Below are 25197 nucleotides of genomic sequence, written 5' to 3'. Positions count from 1 at the left end.
GTGAAAAAGTTGGCTTAAAGCTCAACATTCAGAAAACAAAAATCATGGCATCTGGTCCCATCACTTCATGGGAAATAGATGGGGAAACAGTGGAAACAGTGTCAGACTTTATTTTTGGGGGCTCCAAAATCACTGCAGATGGTGACTGCAGCCATGAAGTTAAAAGACGCTTACTCCTTGGAAGAAAAGTTATGACCAACCTAGATAGCATATTGAAAAGCAGAGACATTACTTTGCCAACAAAGGCCCATCTAGTCAAGGCTATGGTTTTTCCTGTGGTCATGTATGGATGTAAGAGTTGGACTATGAAAAAAGCTGAGCACCGAGCAATTGATGCTTTTGAACTGTGGTGTTGGAGAAAGAAGACTCTTGAGAGTCCCTTGGACTGCAAGGAGATCCAACCAGTCCATTCTAAAGGAGGTCAGCCTGGGATTTCTTTGGAAGGAATGATGCTAAAGCTGAAACTCCAGTACTTTGGCCACCTCATGCGAAGAGTTGACTCATTGGAAAAGACTCTGATGCTTGGAGGGATTGGGGGCAGGAGGAAAAGGGGACGACAGAGGATGAGATGGCTGGATGGCATCACTGACTCGATGGATGTGAGTCTGGGTGAACTATGGGAGTTGGTGATGGACAGGGAAGCCTGGCGTGCTGCGATTCATGGGGTCGCAAAGAGTCGGACACGACTGAACTGAACTGATGTGTTATAGTCCATGGGGTCACAAAAGAGTCGGACAAGACTTGGCAAATAAACAGTAACAACAAAAACAATTTGCCTCTCAATTGAAGATTCAATTAGGGTTCTCCCAACCTGCTTGTAGTTATCTCACTCAAGTTGCAGTCCACAGAACCTCAACTATTGAGGACTGAGAACAGAATAGACTGATAAACTGCAAAGAATGGTTTCAATATACATAGCACTATTTTGACACTGGCATCACAACGTTTCCGTGAAAAACCTTGGAGAATTCATACTGTGGAGTGAGGTAAGGCAGAATTGTTTCTGTATAACACGGACAAATGCATAAGTTCATAAATAGAAAGTGTAGTTGAAGTGCAAGCAAAGATGAAAATGAGTCACTATGACAAACCACCTGACACCCCACAATGCCCAAAGCAATCGCTTAGAAAACACAAATTCCAGACCCTGAATGTCAAGAAAAGTTGAAAGCATATCAGGCAGTCCACACAAACATTCTGAATACCACTTCTTTGCTATTAATAGTTCAGTATGTCTTGCACAGCCTTGGGAGAAAATCATAAGAGTTGTTTTTCACAGATGCAAGAGCAGAAGAGTTGGTTATGGGGTGGATTCATACAGGATCTCAGCATTGGCAAGACTTGTATGTATCTTCATGATGAATATAGGAGAAAGTGACAGTAGAGAGAAAGGACATCTTGTTTCTCCTTATTCTTGCACTGAAGTCTAAAATAAAAGGAGGGGGAAAAAAACAGAAAACTGAGGAGAAAAAATTAAATGTGTTTGTGTGCTGAAGATAGGGTAAGGCTTGAAAGAGGCTAAGTCTACCCTATTACTACACACTGTTGGAGGTGAACTGATGAAGCAGGATTCACTCTGATACAACCTTAGGGTGTTAGGGATTGACATGTTGCTGAGGAAGAAATACTCCTTGCAGAGTTTGATTTGATCAATGAGTAGTGTTCTAGAATGCCAGCTGGTAGCCCAGTGTGGATAAACAAATTGAATAAGATTCTGTTGACATTAGGGAAAGGATATCAGGTTGCTCAGAAACAATAAAGTAGTCAAAACTGTCGGAGATACTAAAGAGAAATGTATGTGGCCAGTAAGTCATATTTACTTAACTTTGAGAACTGTACAACACACAAAAGGATGTATAATATTTGAAAGTTATAGAAACAACTTTGCTGGGCCTGAAGGGAGGTTAGTAAAATCGTTTAGATATATCTTAGAGGGCAGGTGTGCATTCTTCATTTCTTTATATCATCCCATGTAAAACTGGCTATGGAAATATCCAAAAGCCTTCTTAACTCACTGAATATTTAAATCAATTTTTCAAAATCCCCAGACTTGTCCATCACTTAAATGATGCCTTTCATTGCTCTTTATTTTTTTATTAGATGTTACAGAAGATTCAGCCCATCTTTTCTGTATTCTACATAATTAACATTTGTCTCAGATCTGTGCAAACATCTCTTTGGAGTTTTCACTCAATATTCTGTTAGCTAACCTGCATAAGTTGCTCTTCAGTAATGATTCTGAGGTTTCCACTAAACCCATTGTTTGATCCTAGAGGAGATTTTTAATCCTTTCAATGTACAAATCTTCACTAGTATGAGCTAGTGTTTAATTTGAGGGTAAGTTAAGCTTCTAAATGTTCCATCCATCTGGTTTCTTACAATGATCGTAAATTAAACATTAATCCATTTTGTGAGAGTGGCATAGACTTAAAGATAAAAATCAATAGTAATAGAGTTGTTATTTAAATTAATAGCTCAGTCAAGAATTTCTGTATGTATAACATGAGTTTTCATTAAACTAAATACTTAAGGAGTCTTTTGAGAAGCTCCGAGATCTTTCCCCTATTCTTTCTAGGTCAATCTGCAGTAACACAAGTTTAAAAAAAAAAAGTGCTGCATCAGTGATCAAAAGCGTTGTTTCAGTTGTCTCAGTTCTCTACCAAACAAGGATACGGTTCATGAGCGAGTAAGAATGTTAGTAATCTTCTTTCCGTGGAACTTTCCAAGGCTTACTGAAATCTTAGCTTTCTAAGGTTTTGGATGGTACAATAATTGTTCAAAATATTAACTAAAGGCAAAATGGAAGAAAGGATTTAGAAAGTCCTATATAGTTGTGATGTAGTAACTGGCTTTTCTTCCTCACTCCAAATAATCAATTCATCTTTTCTTTTTATGTCTTTTGAGAGCTCAAAAAATTGAGGTAACTTGGGGCATATTATTTCATATCATTTCAGACTGCACCATTTTATATTTCCTATGTCTGTCTGCTAGGGGACATAAAAGCTATGAAAAGTCAGAGCAGTGAGCACAAATAAAACCAAGATCTTGGTTTCTTAACACCAATCTCTGTTTACAGAAATCAGGAGAAATGACTGATTACAGAGATGGGGCAAAGAAAATGCAAATGAGTTTGGATCATCTTATTATACCAGAAAGAAAAGAGGTATACAAACAATCTTGGAGATATGTCAAAAGGACCCCAGAACCAGCCTTGAAATATTGCATCTGACCAATTCTGGAACAATTTGAATCTTAAACCCTTTCTTTCATTTTGCCTTCAGTTAACATTTTGAACAGACACATACATCACAGTGGTAAGACAATACCTTATTTCTAAAACTGGAAATAAGTTTATAGACTTATTTATAATTATAGAATTACCAATTTTTTTGTATTTTATACTAAAATAATAAAAGACAACCTAATGTTCTATATTACCATTTTTATCCCAACTTCGTGGCATGCCCCCAGACTCCTGGGTTCTTTCCCATTGATACGAATTCAGGGTGCAGGTGAGAGGTCTGGTTTCTCACTTGGGAGTGTGGACTGTAATGTATGAGGTGTAATACTTGGGCGATAGTCCTGATTGTTGATAATGTTACTGGTCCTCTGAGCACACAAGCCCGTTGTTTTCCATTGGTCAGCCTGCACGTATCTGACTAGTTTCCCACTTTTCATTTAAGTTCTTCTTTTTTGTGTTTTCTTTATTGCAAAGAAATCCTTCACTGAAGTCCATGGTAAAGAATCCCTAAGGGGGACTTCTCTGGCCATCCAGTGGTTAAGACTGTGCTTCTGCTTCAGGGGGCACAGATTTGATCCCGGGTTGGGGAACTAAGATTCAGCATGATGCCACCTTAAAGGTCCATCTTAAAGGAGGACTTGCCATTCTCAGTTGCAAGGTTCCCCCTTTCTGGAAGTGGTCCTTATGTTGGTCCTACTTTTTCCACACAGCATATACTGCCTTCATAAATGCCATTACTCCAAGGTTCAAAGTTTTTAAATGGAGAGAAAGACAGTTTGCTTAAGAAGGGGATTGTCCCCATTTCCTTCTCTAACCATCCCATTCAAAGGCAGAGGACAAGAGAACAAAGGGGTAGCTTAGCATGTCTATCATCCTCATAGAAACTGATGAGCTCTTGCTATGGGGCTTAAATCAAATTAACATTCTGGGGTAGGCAGAGTTAGGAATCTTCTCCCAAGAAGTTCCCCCATTCTACACAACTATGCATGTGTTTGCCTTCCAAGGCAAAAAAGGACTTTGCAGATGTAATTAAGGTTACTAATTAGCTGACATTAATTAAAATTGGGAGACTATCCTGGTTTATCCATTTGGGCTCAATGTGATTCAGTGAACCTGTGGGGCAGAAGAGGAAGGTGAAAGGAAAGTCAGCAAGATTTGAAGCACAGGAGGGATTCAAGAGGCCACGGCTTGCTAGAAGATGAAGGGGCTACCTGTCAAGTAAACAGTTTTGCAACCACAACTAACTAAATTCTTCTAACAACCTGAATGCACTTAGTAGTGGGTACCCCCCAGAGTATTCAAAAAGAAATAAAATCTGGCCAACTCTTTGATTTCAGCCTTGCCGATTTTAAGCAAAGAACCCAGCCATCATGCTGGACCTTTTGTCTACAGAACTCAGAGATAATAAATGGGTGATATTTTAAACCATAGGCTTGTGATAATGTGTTATGTAGTAATACAAAACTGCTGCTGCTGCTAAGTCGCTTCAGTCGTGTCCGACTCTGTGCGACCCCATAGACGGCAGTCCACCAGGCTCCCCCGTCCCTGGGATTCTCCAGGCAAGAACACTGGAGTGGGTTGCCATTTCCTTCTCCAATGCATGAAAGTGAAAAGTGAAAGTGAAGTCACTCAGAAGTGTCTGACTCTCCGTGACTCCAACTAAAGCTCACTATATTTATTATTCAACACACTTCAGTGATTTAACTATTGTCAATGTCACCATTAAAAGTGCAGTGTCCAGAAACTATCAGTCAAACAACTGATATGAGGCTGAGCTGTGAACGTTCAGGACCTGGGATTATGTAGAATTAATAGATAAGAACTACTTACGGTTCATGTGAAGAGGAGCCCTGGTGTCTAATTGCATTTCTATGAATTACTAATTGTATGGCAGGTTATTTAATCTAAGTTTCAGTTTCCACAGTTGTAAAACATTGGGAATTAAAATATACTGTAACGCCAGGTGCAGCATTCTAGGATTTCCCTGGTGGCTCAGATGGTAAAGCATCCTCCTGCAGTGTGGGAGATCTGGGTTCGATCGTAGGGTTGGGAAGATCCCCTGGAGGAGGAAATGGCAACTCACTCCAGTAGATTTGCCTGTGAAATCCCATGGACAGAGGAGCCTGGCAGGCTCCTGTTCACGAGGTTGCAAAGAGCTGGATACAATTGAAGGACTTTCACTTTCACACTATTCTAAAGCAAGCATACTTGGGAATTAGTTCAAACCAAAACTGCAAAATTTTGTGTCCAAATTTTATTACCCCTCAAAATTTGGGATGTCATAATTTGACACCTTGTTTTTCACTTAACTTTCCCACTTGTTCACATTCTTTCATTTATCTATAGTCAATTTAGTGACTGCATAATACTTTTAGGTGTAGGTTTCAATTTCCTTGAAGACAGAGACCAGTTTTTTGTTTCCATGTGACCTCAGGGTCTAGAGCAGAGTGAGCAGCCAGTAAATACTTATTCAATGGAAATAAATAGTTCAATTGTTCTTATCATATCCTAATAAGATCACAGGATTGCCAATGCATAAAACAGTTACCCACAAAGATTCTATACACTGTACTTAAAATTATTTTTTATTAGCATATAGTTGATTTACAATGTTGTGTTAGTTTCACATGTACAGCAAAGCGAGATCAGTTATACATATACATTGGATTGGGTTAAGTCACTCAGTCATGTCTGACTCTTTGCAACCCCAGGGACTGTAACTACCAGGCTCCTCTGTCTATGGGATTTTCCAGGCAAGAGTACTGGAGTGGGGTGCCATTTCCTTCTCCAGGGGATCTCCCCAACTCAGGGATCAAACCCGGGTCTCCCGCATTGCAGGCAGACACTTTACCATCTGAACCACTAGGGAGGCCTTACATGTACATGTATCCACTCTTTTTTGTAGGATTCTTTTCCCATGTAGGTTATTACAGAATATTGAGTAGAGTTCCCTGTGCTATACATCATCACTGCACTTTTCCTGAAAATGATTACAGCTAAGGTAATTCACCACATATTATTCTTCTCTCTTGCTGGCATGTTCTGTATTGTTGACCAGTATGAATGTTATTCTTAAAGAGATAGGAAAACCAGACCACCTTACCTGCCTCCTGAGAAATCTGTATGCAGGTCAAGAAGCAACAGTTAGAACTAGACATGGAACAACAGACTGGTTCCAAATCAGGAAAGGAGTACATCAAGTCTGTATATTGTCACCCTGCTTATTTAACTTATATGCAGAGTACATCATGAGAAACGCTGGGCTGAATAAAGCACAAGCTGGAATCAAGTTTGTGGAGAGAAATATCAATAACCTCAGATATGCAGATGACACCATTCTTATGGCAGAAAGTGAAGAAGAACTAAAGAGCCTCTTGATGAAAGTGAAAGAGGAGAGGGGAAAAAGTTTGCTTAAAACTCAACATTCAGAAAACTAAGATCATGGCATCTGGTATCATCTAGAAATTTACATTTTAACAACCAAGCTATTCATCCTAAAACATGAGAATCAAAATAATGCCAAAGCACTGTCTTGATTTCATTGAATGCTTATCTCAACCTACAGAGAAGCCTTTGTGGAATGTTATTTGGCACCCAGGTTAGATCCTACTAAACTTTTGGAGGGTTCCTCATTCCTGTTGAACTTCAGTCAACATCTATTGAGAACTAAGGACTGAATAGATAGGCTGATAAACCACACGAAGAATGGTTTCAATAGAGGTAGATGGAGAGCATTCTTTTGACATAAGCATCACAAATTCTCCAGTAAAAAACATAGAATACTCAAAGCCTAAGGAGAAGGAAATGGCAACCCACTCCAGTGTTCTTGCCTGGAGAATCCCAGGGACGGGGGAGCCTGATGGGCTGCCATCTGTGGGGTCGCACAGAGTCGGACACGACTGAAGCGACTTAGCAGCAGCAGCAAGGAGTATAGTAAGGGAGAATCCATATTGTATAATATGCACAAATGTAGAAGTTCGTAAGTAGAAAATGTGATTGAAGTGAAAAGCCAAAATGGCAGTATGAGTAACTATCACACACTTTCTGACACCCCACATTGTCACCCCAAACAGTCATTAAAAGGCACTAATTTCAGAGACTCTGGATGCTGTGAAAAGAGGAAAGTGGCAGGCAGCCACACAAACATTCTAAACATCACTCTATTTTTTGCTAATTTAGTTCATTCTGTCTTGCACAGTCTCAGGAGACAGAATTATAAGAGCTCTCAGAGGCAATGCAAAAAGAGCAGGGAATAGGATAGATACATGTAGGAACTCCGGATTGGTGAGACATAAATAGTTTGTCTTTCCATGATGAATATAATAAAAAACAATGACTATATAAAGAGAAAGGAGATCTTGTGTCTCCTTCTTACTTTTGTATGGAAGCTCAAAAGAAAAGGAGGAAAATTAGAAAACTGAGGAGAAAAAGTACATTTTTACATTGAAATGAGGGTGAGACTTGAAAGAGATCGAGTCTACCCTATTACTACTCACTATTACAGATGAACTGATGAGACAAGATCCCTTCTGATGTGATTTCAGGGATGTGAGAGACTGATGTGCTGCTGAGACAAATATATTCTGTGCAGGTTGTCTCGGTCAATAGGTAGCTTTCTAGGGTGTCAACCAGTAGCTCAGTTTGGATAAATAAATTGGGCAAAATTTTGTTGACTTTAGGAACATATCAGGTTCCTCCAGAAACAAACAAAAAAGTGGTCATAAGTGTTGGAGATATTAAAGAGGTCTACATGTAACCAGGAGTCATATTTACTTAACTTCGACAAACTGAACTGCACACAAAAGGATGCATTTGAAAGCTATAGCAACAGTTTTGTTGGTCATGGAATGCTTAGTAAAATCTTTTAGACCATTCTCAGAAGACTGATGCTCAATCTCCAGGCTTTTATTTGCACTATCCCATGGGCGCCCCTTGTGGCTCAGCTGGTAAAGAATCCGCCTGCAATGCGGGAGACCTGGGTTCAGTCCCTGGGTTGGGAAGGTCCCCTGGAGAAGGGAAAGGCTACTCACTCCAGTATTCTGGCCTGGAGAATTCCATGGACTGTATAGTCCATGCGGTCGCAAAGAATAGGACACAACTGAGTGACTTTCAATTCACTTCACTTCATAAGTGCTTCCTAGGTAGCACTAAGTGGTAAAGAACCTGCCTGCCAGTGCAGGAGACATGACATGCAGGTTCGATCCCTGGATTCGAAAGATCCCCTGAGGAGGAAATGGCAAACCACCCCAGTATTCTTGCCTGGAGAATCCCCATGGACAGAGGAGCCTGGTGGGCCAAGGTCCATAGGGTCACAAGGAGTCAAACAGGACTGAAGTGACATAATACCCAGTTCTCAGTCCAGCTTGCTGAGTTTCATTCATCTTTAGAGAGAAGCTTACAGAGTCTCCAGGACTCACTATAAATTGTATCAAATCAATCATCTATATAAATCAGTAGTGACACTATAAGACTTAACATCTCACATCCTTTTAGATTACTGATGCTATTTTTGTGAAAATAGATGCAAAAATCCTAAAACCATTGTAAGCAAAACCAATGTAGCAATGTTAAAAAAAAATACACCATGACAAAGGTGGGCTTAGTTCAATAGTCAAGGTTGGTTTGAAAAGTTTCATTCACATTGTTAGAGTATAAGAGAAAGCCTGTATTATCAATGCAATAATTGCAGAACCAGCGTTCAATAAAATTCAGCAGCCATTCATGCAGGAAACTGTTAGCAAACTAGGGAGAAAAGGGAACACTTTTAACCTGAAAAAGAGAATCTACAAAAACTGCCACAAACATCACACACCAGTGCAACATTTAGTGAAAAATGTTTTCAAAAATGTTTCTTCACAAAAAATCAAGAACAAGATAAGACTGCCTGGTGTCCTTAGTTTTATTCAACACTGTGTAAGAAGACATGTTACATGATAATAAAACAGAAAAAGAAGTGAAAGCTCTTCTTAGTCTTAAGCTCTTAATTAGTCTATACTTTAAAAGATAAAGCTGTAAGAGAGGAGACTAAGGAAGAAGAAACAGGGAGCCTCAGAAAACTGTATTAAGGGAGTTTACTTGAAGTACAGGAAACAGAAAAGCTGAAGGATTAATCTGAATCACTGTCTTGGAATCAGAATCACTACAGCTCTTCAGGTTGAAAAGGAAGTAAGAGGCCATGATACCACCTTTATTAATGTTAATGTAAAAATAAAAATAAAACAAAAAACTTGGGCAAATTCATTGGCACATTTAGAGTGGTTAACAGGAATTAAAAGCTCCAAATGATTTTGAAATTGATGGCTTTGACTATTGATATTTACTATGAAAAATTTATTCAAGGTTGAAAACAATATTATTTATTTTTACAGGCACCATCTGGTCTCAGCAGATATGAAGCTTGATTTATTTTGAGGGACATCGTAACAGAACTGAAATTGTGGAAACGGTTGATAGCATCCCCTTCCTGGAATACAAACTACGCACAATAAACCATGACAAGAGACCATCCCCTCTCATCTTCTCTTCCCACAACCCATATTATTTGGCACCGAAAGATCTCAACAACAAAAAAGCTAAAGTATGTCATAGAAATAACTTATGAATACTTTGCATAAACAAAAATATTTTCTTCAAATATTGTTCTCCATCCCTACTCATCTACGTTCTTTCAAATGTGATTATCATAATTTTTCTGATCTTGTCTTATACATTAAACCAATATATACGTAAATTAGATCATCACAAACATTGCTTGCAGTGTTATTATATGTGTTGTGCTTAGTCACTCAATCATGTCCAGCTTTTTGAGACCCTATGGACTGCTGCCAGCCAGGCTCCTCTGTCCATGGAATTCTCCAGGCAAGAAATACTGGAGTGGGTTTCCATGCCCTCCTCCAGGGGACCTTCCCAACCCAGGGATCGAACCCACGTCTCCCACATAGCAGGTGGATACTTCACAGTCTGAGCCACCAAGGAAGCCCAATATAACATATAGCAAAAACTCTTTTATGTCAGCACACAAAATTCTATTCTTTTGTAATTTCAGGATGGCAGTAGAATATATAGCATGTACTGGTGGACAGGTAGCAGCAAATAAACACACCAAATTGCAAATTGCAATAAACATTCTTATAGATCCTTGTACTTTTTAGGTCTCTGGTGAAATGTTTCTCTGAAAGAGGAGTTTTCAGATTAAAGGATCCAAATATTTTATATGTTGGTAGGTATTATCTATTTGCATTCTAAAATCTATTAATTTGCATTTCATGAAGTACTTTTTTCACATCTTGCCAAAGACGGACATTATCAGTTTATGCTAATGTGCTAGATAAATACAACGCTATTCTTGAGTAATCTGAAGCCCTTTTTTCTTGTTAAAGTTTGAGCATCTTTTTTTACATTTTTGGGCCTTCATATGTCCTTTATATCCTTTATTCATTTTTCTTTAGCCTGTCCTTTATTTGCTTTTTTATTGAAGTATTTATATAGGGGCAAATATTGTTCTAATTAACAGTTTACCTTTAAAAATTGTTCACTGCTTTTAATTTTATAGAACCAGTCTTTTAATCTCTCCTTCATAACTTCTGGCTCTTAAGACACCCAAAAATACACCTCCTCCCCAAAAAGCACATTCTCTCCAGAGTTTCTAATGAACTTTTACATTTAATTATAAGCTATATACGATACTACATGTGACTTGAACCAGGACTGTTGCATGATATTTGTCAAACTGGCTGGCCAATGGACCCAATATATTTTAAGCATTTGTTTTTTACATATTATTTTGAACTCTACATTTTGACATACTAACGTTCCTTAGTTCCTGCCTCTGAGGTTGCATTTTTATTCCTAAAATTGGTAAATCTGTTTAATATGTGGCAGTTCTTCACTGTTTTAAATATTATACCTGGTAAGGCAAATTCCCATCAATTTAGATTCTGATTAGATTTGATTAAAGGTATATATTAATTCTGGAACATTCATTGCATTGCAATATTCCACCATTCCTTCCAGCATCATTGTATCACTCTTTATCAAGTCTATTTTCATGCCCATTGTATGTGATATATTTTATATGCTTCTACACATTTTTTCTTGAATCTTCAGTTGATAATTTTTTTATTGATAGTAAAAACTGGAAAATTTTCACCGTCATATTTCTATTTAGTTACTACTGTTTTAAAATAGCGACATTGATTTTGTTACACTATTTTAGTTGGCTCCATTAATCTCTTTTTTAGTTTTATTAATTTGAATATATTTCATTTAAGAAAATACAATTTTTGCTTTCCTTTCCAATCTTTGCACTTCTTTTCCTTCTCTTTCAGTGGTTAAAATCTGCAGGAAAAAATACAATAACACAGATTATGACAAATGTCCTGGACTCTAGTACTCTTAGTATCTTTGCTTGGTTTTGTTTTGTGTTGTTTTGCAATTGGTTTTTGAGGGACATAATGCTGAGAAATACATTTTTGTTATCTTAGTTTACTTAGAGTTTTACTTGTAGTTTTGTTTTACTATTCAGTAGAGGTCTAATTACTTAAAATGCCTTTTTAGGCAACTCAGTGTACCGTGTTCTTCCTGCCATGCTTTAATCTAGAGTGAAATGAAATCCACTAATAATTTACTAATGTTCTATTCCTGGGATAAATCCTACTTGTTTATAGTAGAGTTCTTGTGTTAACAAACAGCTGGAATAGTTTTGTTAATTTTAACTCAAGAATTGTTGCTGCTGCTGCTGCTAAGTCGCTTAAGTCGTATCCGACTCTGTGCGACCCCATAGACTGCAGCCCACCAGGCTCCCCCGTCCCTGGGATTCTCCAGGCAAGAATACTGGAGTGGGTTGCCATTTCCTTCTCCAATGCATGAAAGTGAAAAGTCAAAGTGAAGTTGCTCAGTCGTGTCCCACTCTTAGCAACCTCATGGACTGCAGCCTACCAGGCTCCTCCATCCATGGGATTTTCCAGGCAAGAGTACTGGAGTGGGGTGCCATTACCTTCCGCTATTTAAAAAACACACTTTAATATTCCATAATTGTTCTATTATTTGACTGTAGAATCACTAGAAATCTGATGTTGCAGATTTTTTTGAATCTTTGTGTATTTTTTCTAAGTCATCAAGTGATTTTCAAATATAAGACAACATAATTTTTTGAAGATTTGAGTATAGTCCATTATAAATATGTCTGATCCTGTTAAATTTATAATCTACAACATCTGTCTTTTTCTCCTGAGTTTAACTTACCTGCCTTTCTTAATCCAACAATATAATTTTATTTTCAGAGTAAATTATCCTCATTTCATCTAGATTGCAAAACACTGAAAAAAATCACAATGTATTCTGTTATGACTTGATCATTTTGTCTTGTTTGCACATCTTTTTCAATCATTTGTAATTTTGAAAACTTTTACATTTTTTGAACACTTTTCAGGATATCACAGTTTTCTATTACACGGTTTTCTTTCAAAAATCTGGCTTCTTTTTTAAAGATAATTTAAAGTTTTCTATTTCATCAATTTCTGAATTTATTTTAATAAATTATTTCCTAATTTTTTTCCTGCAAATATTTTTCTGTGTTTAATTAAATACTAATTTTATCTTTTTCCAAAATTGACACTTTAAGATGATAAAATTCTTTTTAGTATAGCTATGGATGTAATTTTGTTATTTTATAAATAATCTATCATTTTAGTTTTGATTTTATAATAAAATTATATATAATATATAAATTTATACATTATATATAATTATAATATATTATAAAATATAATTATAATTTTATAATAAAAATTATTTTGAAGGTGTTTTCAAGGTTTTTTCTACAATTTTCTTTTTAAAATGTTTTCATCACTGATTATAGTACTATGATATTGTCATGAGGTAATGGTACTAAAGAGTTCCAACTTTTAAGATTTAATAATAAGTTTTATTGCCAAATGCATGATCAATTTTTCAATATGATCTATGAATATACACTATATTCATGAAAAATAGTGTATATTCCATGTATCAGGCATAATATACACACATATATATATAATATATTTTGTTAAATAACATTGTAAATTTATTATGTTAATCTTTTTATTCTCAAGTCTAAAGATAAATGTGCCTACAACTCCCGGTATGATTGTTGCTAAGCCAGAATCTTCAGTGACTTACTAGAAACTGTAGTGTTTATACGTTGATGTTATTTATTACACAAAATTTCCTGTCTTTTGCTCATTGCAAACAAATTACATGTTGTTTTGTTAAACTATTTGACTTTAAATTTTACTAAACTTTATTTTGACACTGTTTCCCACCCCCACCGGGGTTTTCCCATATGACATTTTTTGTTCTTGACTTACAGTATTATTTTCCATTGTTCTATAATTTAAGAAGTTGTGTATATTATCCTATCTGAACTGTATTTTCTCTAACTGAATAATGAGATTCTTTGAATATTTTGTTATCATAACACATGCTGCTATAAACATTCTTGAGCACATACCCTGGTGCACTTCTGAATGAGCTGCCCTAGAATAAACACCCTAGAATAGACATGCAAAGGAACAAAATAAAAAAACATTCATCTTTATAAGAAGATGCTGTTTTATTTTCAACAAAGCAGTTGTGCTAACTCAAGCTGAAATCAATATATGAGCTCTTTTTTCTCATCTAGTAATTTTCCTATCAAACTTCTAAAGTTTTTATAAATATATAATTACAAAAAGTATCTCAAATGTCAATTTGCATTTCTTAATCTTTGAAATTAACCACATTTTAATATATTATTGGCCATAATTATTTCTTTCTCTGTGAAATTATTACAACTTTTGCTCAATATTTTATGATGTTGTTTATCTTTTTCTTTTTGATTTGTTATTTGCATATATATATATACAAATATATACACTCTGAGTACAGATCTATTATTGGTTATATACACTGGTCCTCATATTTTCTTGCATTTTGTAACACTATGCTATATTTTGACTAATAGCATTCTTAATGTTAATGTAGTCCAATTGATCAATTTTTATTTTAAATAATTTTTCCTGTTTAGGAAATTCTTTTACTTATCCAAGACTAGAAATACATTCTTAATTGTTTTAGATGTTGAGGTTTTGCTTCCATATTCAAATCCTTAATTCACTCATAAATGTGTTTGAATGCATGCTGTGAGGTTGAAATTTATTTTCTTTGGTTTTTTTTTCCTATATGGAAATTTATTTGCTCCACCGTCATCAGTTACGCAGTTTTTCCTTGTTTCAGCAATGTCCAATGTTACCTTAATAGCACTTAATATTCATGGAGAGTAAATTGAAACAAATTCAATGCAAGGTAATTTTCAGTACTAATTAAACTTATAAATAAATAATTTCATTTTTAGGAATTAGTCCTATATGCTTGCACAGTATGAAATATCTTATGAACAAAGTTATTTATTACAACAGTCTTTGAAATAGCAAAAAATTGGGAAAAATAAATTTCCATGTATAATATACTGCATGAAATATTAAGAAATTGTTATTCATTGATGTAACAATGCTATGTTGGAGAAGGCAATGGCAACCCACTCCAGTACTTTTGCCTGGAAAATCCCAGGGACAGAGGAGCCTAGTGGGCTGCCACCTATGGAGTCACACAGAGTCAGACACGACTGAAGCGACTTAGCAGTAGCAGCAACAATGTTATGTAGGCATTAAAAACCCTGTAAAGATAACCAAGAATTATTAAAATTATTTCATTATTCCTCCTGCAGATTTTTCACATCTACAGAAACCCCAAGGATGTTTTGATCTCTTTCATTTTCCAAATTTGGTGGCTACATTAGAAGGTCCAGACAACATGGGGGATTTCATGGAGCAGTTTCTAGATGTAAAAGGTAACTGTAAATTTAATTATCAAGCAACATGTTTATGAAGCAATGTTGGCGTATAGCCAAATTCTCAAAACTGGGGAACATATTTTAGGAAGATGGAGAAGTGGTAATCATAAAGATAGAACGCACATAGAAGATAGAATGTCACTATAGTTAGAACTGGACATGTAACAATGGCCTGGTTCAAAACTGGGAAAGGTGTACGACAGGTCTGTATATTGTCACCCTGCTTATTTAACATTTATGCAGAGTATATCAGAGGAAATGCCAGGCTGGATGAATCACAAGCTGGAATCAAGATTGCTTGGAGAAATATGAACAACCTCAGATATGCAGATGATACCACTCTAATGGCAGAAAGGAAAGAGGAACTAAAGAACCTCTTGATAAAGGTGATAGAAGAAAGTGGAAAAGCTGGCTTAAAGCTCAACATTTAAAAAACTAAGATCATGGCATCTGATCCCACCACTTCATGGCAAATAGATGGGGGAAAAGTGGGAACAGTAACATATTTCATTTTCTTGGTCTCCAAAATCACTGCGGACAGTGACTGCAGCCATAAAATTAAAAGACGTTTGCTCCTTGGAAGAAAAGCTGTGGCAAACCTAGACAACATATTAAAACCAGAGACATCACTTTGCCAACAAAGGTCTATATAGTCAAAGCTATGGTTTTTCCAGTAGTCATGTATGGATGTGAGAGTTGGACTGTAAAGAAGGCAGAGCACCAAAGAATTGATATTTTTGAATTGTGGTGCTAGAGAAGACTTTTGAGAGTCCCTTTGTCTGCAAGGAGATCAAACCAGTCAAGCTTAAAGAAAATCAACCCTGAATATTCACTTGAAGGACTAATGCTGAAGCTGAAGCTCCAATACTTTGGTCAATTAAGCCAACTCATTGGAAGAGTTCCTGATGCTGGGAAAGACTGAGGGCAGGAGGAGAAGAGGGTGACAGAGGGTGAGCTGGTTGGATGGTGTCACTGACTCAGTGGACATGAATCTGAGCAAACTCTGGGAGATAGTGAAGAATAGGGAAGCCTGACATACTGCAGTCCATTGGGTCGCAAAGAGTTGGACACAACTTAGAGACTGAACAACAATTGTCTGTCTACTTAGTCTGCCATCCAGTGGCTTTTCTGTCCTCATGAGGAACACTCGGGATTGTCAAGGTTGCAGAAGCACTTGTACAGGAAATATTTTTATCAGAGTATAAGATAATCACGAACAGTCTAACAACTCAAACTAGCCAGATTCAAAGCTAGATCTTCCAAGTGTTTCAGAATAGTTAATGTTCAGGATGGGTGAAGGTTTTGGACTCTGTCATGGGCTTAGGGTAGGTCTTATATGACAGCTGTGGAATGATCATTCCAGCACTGAGGAGAATAGAGTGATGCAAGAGGCTTGTGCAATGTTGGATCAGGGCTGTCACTCATTTAAAAGATTATATTCAGGTGCTATCCTGTTGTAGATAGTTAAAATTGCTATCCACAGACCTTAAAATAGACAATAAGATGTATGTTTTCAGATGAAAGAAGTAGGAAAAGAAAGGGGCTTACCTTAACAAAGTTTTCAAAATTAGATCTTTGGGATTCTTTTGTCTACATTGCTGTTTTCCTATAGACACAGACAGTAGGTTGCAAAGGTAGGTTTGGTATTTAAATGAGGTAATAGCTCCCCTGAACATCATTTTTAAAAGATAGTAAAGATGTCCAATGGTGGAATCTTGTCTATGTGGGAAATCCAGAACAAAAAAGAAACTATAGTTACTGTTCAATAAGTATAAGAACTTTATCTTGTTCTTTATTAATTCTCCCACAGTCTTAGGAAAGCTTTGGTCTGATCACATCAGAGGCTGGTATGAACACAGACATGACTTCAATATACTGTTCCTGATGTATGAAGAGATGAAGATGGTAAGAGGTGTGTTTTTCTTATTTTAATTATTTCTTTGAAATCCTTTCTTATCTTGGTTTCAATGAACCATATTCTCCTATAGTTGTCTTTATACCTAACTATTCAGGCTTCTTTTGATGTTTCTAATTTCCTGCCCCTTCATTTGTCAGAGCTCTCCTCTCACTGTGTACAAGTCATCTCTTGTGATTGATTCCTTTTCATGTAACAATTTATAGCAATAAAGGCAAACTCAAATGTGCAGAGCAACCATAACTTTGAAAAATTGAAAAGGGATTGTGGGAGCACGGGGGTGAGGAGCCACTAAGCTATGAGCAATTAGAAGTGAATGTGTGCTACTGATGCAAATTCTTCCTAATTTTAAGGAGAATTTTCAAAGGTAGCTTTCTTGTGAAATCACAACATGTTTCCATGCAGGCATCTGATCAAAACTGTCTTAAAATATTGCATAAACCAAACAACCTTTGTGAAAGACAAACTTCTCTCAATGCATGTTACCCTTTCCCTAGTCCAGATCAGCCTTCCTAATTGGTCTACCTACCTGCAATCTCAGCTCATCAACATATATTCTCATATTTTTCAACCAGAGTTATCAACTCAAAAAGCAAAATCTGATTTTTTCCCTATTTTTATATTTGATTTTCTCCATATAAATGTGCTCATGATAAAACTATCTATAAATACAGAATTTATTGAAAATTTGGACATAAAGACTACAGAGGAACTGGGCAAGATCTCTTGAATATTAATATTTCTCTGTCATCAATACACTATCACCAGGTGTCACTTTTAAATTACCTTCCGTCAAGTAGCAATTATTTATGTATTTTTGATCTAGGTTTTTGCCAGTCTTTCAAATAATAATTTTTTAGTTCTGTAATATGGAGAGAATCTTCTTTCAACTTCCCCTATCAAAGAAAAATAGATCTTAGTCAAATTATGTTTTCTGTTTTAAAGCTCTGTCTAGATAAAGATCTCAATTTTCTCAAGCTATTGAGTATACATTATGTTGTGGATTTTTAGGTCTTTCTGTGTCTACTACCTCCCATGGAAAATTTTTGGTAATTTTACCTAAAACTATTGATGCTTGGCTTGCTAATTAATTGCATTGGAAATACCCAAACTCCATATAAAACTTATCTCGGAGGATTTTGCATGTTTCCCACAGATTTGGGGGTATTATCTCCAGGATCGTAGTGACCATGAAGAGTCATTTCAATCTCCTCTGTCTCAAGTATCAAGCAGTATGTATTTGGAATGAAGGCAAGGGTAGCCATACTGTTTGGAGATTCATATTTAAATGAGTAAAATAAAAATAAAATCAAAGAAGTAATACTTATAAAAATAAGGTAGTAGTTATTTAGGGGGTGGAGGGCAAGGTTTATGATTAGGAAAGGGATGTGTTTGTGGGGGGTCTGAGACACCGGCAGAGTTTAACTTGATGAGCAGGTTGTAATCATGAATATTCACTTTATAATAATTCATTATGCTTCATGCTTATTTTATGCCTTTTCTACATGTGTGTTTTGTTAAATGTAAAAAACACCTCATGAAGATTATAATTTATCTTAAGTGAAATGGGAAGCTCCTGAGTGACATATCCTAGAGAAAGCCTAAAGCCTAATTTGGGGAGAGAATGAATCTTTCATCTTTTGTGATCTTTCATTTATATATTGATGTTGGTTGAAACCTTCATAAAGAAACTCACACACACCTTTATGTGTATATGTGTGTGTGTGTGTGGGTGAAGTAGTCTCTGGAGGCTGAAGTCATAGCGTGATAAAGGAGAAGGGTGCTCACTGTCTTGTTTGGAGTACAGTTCACAAGTTCATGTATTGAAATCCCCTCTGTTATTATTTTTTTAATCATTTTCAGTTTTCTGTCAAATTTTTATTTTTGTCTCTTATACCTTGAGTATCATAAGTATAGTGACTTAAACTGTCAGATAATTGCAGCATCTGTAAAATGTATCATTCTATTATTCCTATATTTTTGCTGATCATTGACTGCATTGTCTTTTGCTTAATGTTCTTGCATATTCTGATTTACATAAGTTATTCTATATAAAAATTATTTGTAGAAATAATATAGTAAAGACGGTCCTGTTATTTTACTCACCAATGAACACTCAAACTATCCCACTGACAGTTGTCACCTACAAGGTAAATATTAAGATGTTCATTAACCTACAATGGAAAAGAATCTGAAAACGGAGAGATACACATGTATATGCATAACCGAATCGCTGTTGTAAACCTTAAACATTGTAAATCAACTATACTTGAAAGAATTTTTTTTGCTGTTTGCTCTTTGTACTGCGCATTCTTATTACATAGGAATGCGACTCATTTTTGTGGTTTTGCATTGTGCAACTCTGTTCAATATGTTTATTAGTTCTAAAAGATTTTGTGGCATCTTTAGGATTTTCTATGTATAAAATCATCTTGTCTACAAAGAGAAGTAATTTTATTTCTTACATCCAATTTGAATGCCGTTCATTGATTGATTGCTTAGTTACTCTAGCTAAGATATTTAGTACTATGTTGAATAAGTGATGAGAATGGGTATCCTTGCCTTCTTCCTGATTTTGGCAGAAATAGTTTCAGTCTTCCACCATTGAGTATGATGCTGCCAGTAGTATTTCACATATCTCCTTGTAATGTTGAAGTATTTTCCTTCTATTCTTCGTTCATTGAGTTATTTTATTATGAAAATGTGTTGGATATGAAATGCTTTTTTTCTATATCAGTTGAGATGCTCATGTGGTTTATTGCCCTTCACTCTGTACATGTGGTATTACAAAAATTAATTTTCATATTTTGAACCACCGTTGCTTCCCAGGAGTATATCCCACTTGATCATGATGTACATAACCCTTTTAATATGTTGCTGAGTTTATTTTGCCACTAATTTTTGAGGAGTTTTGCATCTTACATTTTACAAGTTATATGGATCTTTAGTTCTCTTTCTTCTAGTGCTTTTCTCTGACTTTGGTATCAGGGAAATGCTGGCCTTATAGAATAATCTTGTGAATGCTTCCTCCTCTTCAATTTTTTGGAAGAGTTTGAGAAGGACTGATGTTAGTACTATAAATATTTGATAGAAGTCACCAGTGAAGCCACGTAACCTTGGGTTTTCTTATTCATGTGCCCACTATATTTAATTACTTGAATTTAATTACTCTTTAATTACTTTTTCCTCTTGAAATTCTGACTCATAACAAGCACAGATAGCATATTATTGTTCTCAGTCTTTGCGAGCAATTATCACAATTTCTGGACCTCTCTCGCTTTTTCCATGATCCAGCGGATGTTGGCAATTTGATCTCTGGTTCCTCTGCCTTTTCTAAAACCAGCTTGAACATCTGGAAGTTCACGGTTCACATATTGCTGAAGCCTGGCTTGGAGAATTTTGAGCATTACTTTATTAGCGTGTGAGATGAGTGCAATTGTGCAGTAGTTTGAGCATTCTTTGGCATTGCCTTTCTTTGGGATTGGAATGCAAACTGACCTTTTCCAGTCCTGTGGCCACTGCTGAGTTTTCCAAATTTGCTGGCATATTGAGTGCAACACTCTCACAGCATCATCTTTCAGGATTTGAAATAGCTCAACTGTGTTCCATCACCTCCACTAGCTTTGTTCATAGTGATGCTTTCTAAGGCCCACTTGGACGTGAGTCTCAGTGAACTCCGGGAGTTGGTGATGGACAGGGAGGCCTGGCGTGCTGTGATTCATGGAGTCGCAAAGAGTTGGACACGACTGAGCGACTGAACTGAACTGAACTGATCACAGTTTCTGAAATATATAATATATTCTAAAAGTGCTGGATGAATGAATGATGAGCTGTCTTTATAAAATCAATCAGTAGGAAGCTCTAACACAGCTGACAATCAGAACACTCCTTTTCATGTGTGCTCTGTGATATATCCTTGAAAAGCTCTAGATGTAAAATAAACCCAAGGACTTCCAGTTTTTCAAAACATGGTAAAGATGTTGGGCTGTAACTCATGTATTCTTTATAGACTGAATAGTTTCTCATACAATTCGTTCAGGATCAGGTCTGTGACTAAAATCAGCAATTTTCCTGAGAAGGAACTGAATGAAGAGGATGTGGATGCTATAGTGAAGCAGGCTTCATTTCAGAATTGAAGGATGATCCACGAGCTAATTACAATAATATTCTGACATCTGAAGTTGGGACAAGAACAAGCCAAGGACGTTTCCTGTGCAAAGGTGATATTCAAAGGTTTATAGAAGCAAAACTGCTGAGAGTTTCCTTGAGTACTTGGCTACTACACTAATTAAGTAGTGCTTCCAAAATGTGTCTCCCAGTACTGCCATTTGGTCCCTGGAGAGAAACAAAAGCCTAACTGAAAATGTCCCTAAAAAGTATTCCAGGAAACAGAACAGTACAGAGCCGGACACTTTAACCTGACTAATGAATATTAGGATCTTCCTTTCAGATCACAATGACCCTACTCTAACATCTGTAAGCAAGTCTTACCTGGAGGCAAAAGAGAGCTCCAACTTCAATTTCCTTTATTTCTCCTATTAACATACTAGAGATTTAGTTAATACGTATTTTTCTCTGAGGGAGGGTGTTCAGATTACTGTTATTTTCTCATGTGTCAGATTTCTTCTTGTAAAATGTAGCCTGATACCTCATCAAACCAATCTGCTATAAATTCAATTATTCAGTAATAGGTAGTAAATTTCTATTGTATTTTTGTAACATGCCAGGAGTCATTAATAATAAATATATTTCCCTCCCAATACTTTTAAACTTTATTTCAAATTCAGTTTTTTAATGCACATTATTCTAAAACATAATTTGTACTTCTCCATTATATTAAGATTTTATTCCCTAATGTATACATAACTTATATTATGCTGATGAACATACATTCTTAATTATGTAAAGTTATTTTACTGAAAATGCTATGCTGTGCTGCTGCTGCTAAGTCGCTTCAGTCGTGTCTGACTCTGTGCGACCCCATAGACAGCAGCCCACCAGGCTCCCCGTCCCTGGGATTCTCCAGGCAAGAACCCTGATTTTAAAAAATCATTGCTGCTTCTTTTGTCCCGTTTATTATTATTTTTAATTTATTTATTTTAATTGGAGGCTAATTACTTTACAATATTGTATTGGTTTTGCCATACATCTACATGAATCCACCATGAGTGTACACGTTTTCCCAATCCTGAACCCCCCTCCCACCTCCCTTCCCATACCATCCCTCTGGGTCATCCCAGTGCACCAGCCCCAAGCATCCAGTATCATGCATCGAACCTGGACTGGTGATTCGTTTCTTGTATGATATTATACATGTTTCAATGCCATTCTCCCAAATCATCCCACCCTCTCCCTCTACCACAGAGTCTAAAAGACTGTTCTATACATCTGTGTCTTTTTTGCTGTCTCGCATACAGGGTTATCGTTACCATCTTTCTAAATTCCATATATATGCGTTAGTATACTGTATTGGTGTTTTTCTTTCTGGCTTACTCACTCTGTATAATAGGCTCCAGTTTCATCCACCTCATTAGAACTGACTCAAATGTATTCTTTTTAATGGCTGAGTAATACTCCATTGTGTATTTGTACCACAGCTTTCTTATCCATTCCTCTGCTGATGGACATCTAAGTTGTTTCAATGTCCTGGCTATTATAAACAGTGCTGCGATGAACATTGGGGTACACGTGTCTCTTTCAATTCTGATTTCCTCCATGTGTATGCCCCATTTATTATTGATTTTCACTTCTTGTTGCTCAACTGTGTAAAGCATTTCTCATGCCTATAAGAGCTTGTTTACTCTTACAAATGCCAACAATAATATTTACAGTAGAAAATCTGATAGCTAAAGGTACCAAATGTTAATCTTAATTAAAAAATAATTTAATAATGGTTTCAATCTTCCATCAAGTAAAACTGCAGAAATAACAGCTCAGGATACCCTCTGTGATATTGATTTCATCATTTAAAATCTTTGGGTATCATTTTTCTCTATTTTTACAAATGGAAAAATACTTAACTTGAAGAGTTTTGCTAAGAATTATATTACATGATAGGTGTAGTTTGCTTAGCATGGTGTGTGGAATTTAGTAAAACATACTTAGATGTTTTAATATTTTAGGGTTTTCTAAAGAAAGGTTATAATTTAATGGTAATAGTTGGTGGAAGTCAAGCAGATAAGGAAGTGAACTATAACTCTATTCTCAGTGTTTACTGCATGCAAAGTTTTCTTAGCTCAAAATTGTGAAAGGGAAATAAGATAAAATCCCGTGGAAATCTAATAAATATTTAGCTTGGCTTGAAGAAGAGATTAAGTGGACTGTAGAAAATGTTGGTCCTGACTGTGCTACCTTCCTACTCAGGTGCTTTTCATGTGCTTGTCCCACTAGGTACCATTGGAGACTGGAAACGTCACTTGACTGTGAAGCAAAATGAGAAATTTGACAGAGCATTTCAAAGGAAAATGAAAGATTTTCCCTCGAAGTTCATCTGGGATATAAATGAGGAGTAGAATCACTGTGAAAGAATCATATAAAAATCTACTAGTGACAGAACATATTTTAACATACACATTAATTTGTGATTCTCCTACAAATTATAAGTTAAAGTTAATTACATAACTTTTATTCTTGTTCAGTGGCTAAGTCATGTCAGCTCTGTGACCCCATGAACTGCAGCATTCCAGGCTACCCTGTGCTTCAGTATCTCTCGAAGTTTGCTCAAACTCATGTCCATTGAGTTGGTGATGTCATCCAACCGTCTCATCCTCTGTCACCCTCTTATTCTCCTGCCCTCAATCTTTAGATAACTTCATTTATAAACAAAATAAGGAAACTCTGCTTAGATTTGTTGTCTTGAATTTTATGACCACTTTGAAATTTCAAGAGTAAAATGATTTGGGTGATAGTCTGCGTTGGTATTATGTATGATAAAAGGAAAGGAAATAAGCATGGAACATGCATTTAAAAATTTTGAGACCATTTTCTATAGTGTGTATTTTTCCTTTATTTATAGTTAAATTTAGGATCAGACATTAAAAATCCTTTCATCTTTCTAAGAAATTTTACTTGTTGATTTAAAATCAATGTGAATGTTGAAATAAAGAACTCACAATAAAACATGCATCATTTTAATAGTTTCTGTCAGTCAGTTCATTCACTCAGTCATGAACAACTCTTTGCAACCCCATGGACTGAGCACGTCAGGCTCCCCTGTCCATCACCAACTCCTGGAGTTTACTCAAACTCATGTCCATTGAGTCAGTGATGGCATCCAACCATCTCACCGTTTGAGATGGTTGTTGTCCCCTTCTCCTCCTGCCTTCAATCTTTCCCAGCATCAGGTTCTTTTCTTAAGAATCAGTTCTTCGCATCAGGTGGCAAACATATTGGAGTTTCAGCTTCAGCATCAGTCCTTCCAATGAATATTCAGGATTGATTTCCTTTAGGATTGACTGGTTTAATCCTCTGGCAGTCTAAGGGACTCTCAAGCTTCTTTTCCAACACCACAGTTCAAAAGCATCAATACTTTGGTGTGCCCAACCTTCTTTATGGTTCAACTCTCACATCCATACATGACTACTGGAAAAACCACAGCTTTGATTAGACGGAACTTTGTTGGCAAAGTAATGTCTCTGCTTTTTAATATGCTGTCTAGGTTGCTCATAGCTTTTCTTCCAAGAGCAAGCGTCTTTTAATTTCATGGCTGCAGTCACCATCTGCAGTGATTTTGGAGCCAAAGAAAATAAAGTCGTCAGGGTTTCCATTGTTTCCCCATCTATTTGCCATGAGGTGATGGTATCAGATGCCATGAGCTTCCTTTTTTTAATGTTGAGGTTTATATAACCCAGCTTTTTCACTTTCCTCTATCACTTTCATCAAGAGGCTCTTTAGTTCTTCACTTTCTGCCATAAGGGTGGTGTCATCTGCGTATCTGAGGTTATTGATATTTCTCCAAGCAATCTTGATTCCAGCTTGTGTTTCATTCAGCCTGGCATCTCACATGATGTACTCTGCATATAAGTTAAATAAACAGGGTGACAATATACAGCCTTCAAGCACGCCAACAGACAATCCCAATCCATTGTTCCATGTCTGGTTCTAACTGTTGCTTCTTGACCTGCTTACAAATTTCTCAGGAGGCAGGTAAGGAGGTCTGGTAGTCCCATC

At 36.4% G+C, this 25197-nt stretch overlaps 1 pseudogene; it reads left to right on the top strand.

Annotated features, from left to right (window-relative positions):
- LOC105004266 overlaps window positions 1-23540 on the top strand; it is a 35707-nt pseudogene extending 12167 nt beyond the window's left edge.
- The last annotated feature ends 1657 nt before the right edge of the window (window positions 23541-25197 follow it).

This window comes from Bison bison, unplaced genomic scaffold (assembly GCF_000754665.1).
Source record: "Bison bison bison isolate TAMUID 2011002044 unplaced genomic scaffold, Bison_UMD1.0 scf7180017864473, whole genome shotgun sequence".
NCBI lineage: Eukaryota > Metazoa > Chordata > Mammalia > Artiodactyla > Bovidae > Bison > Bison bison.
Note: the sequence above shows the minus strand (reverse complement) of the source record. Positions and strands in the feature narration are given on the sequence as shown.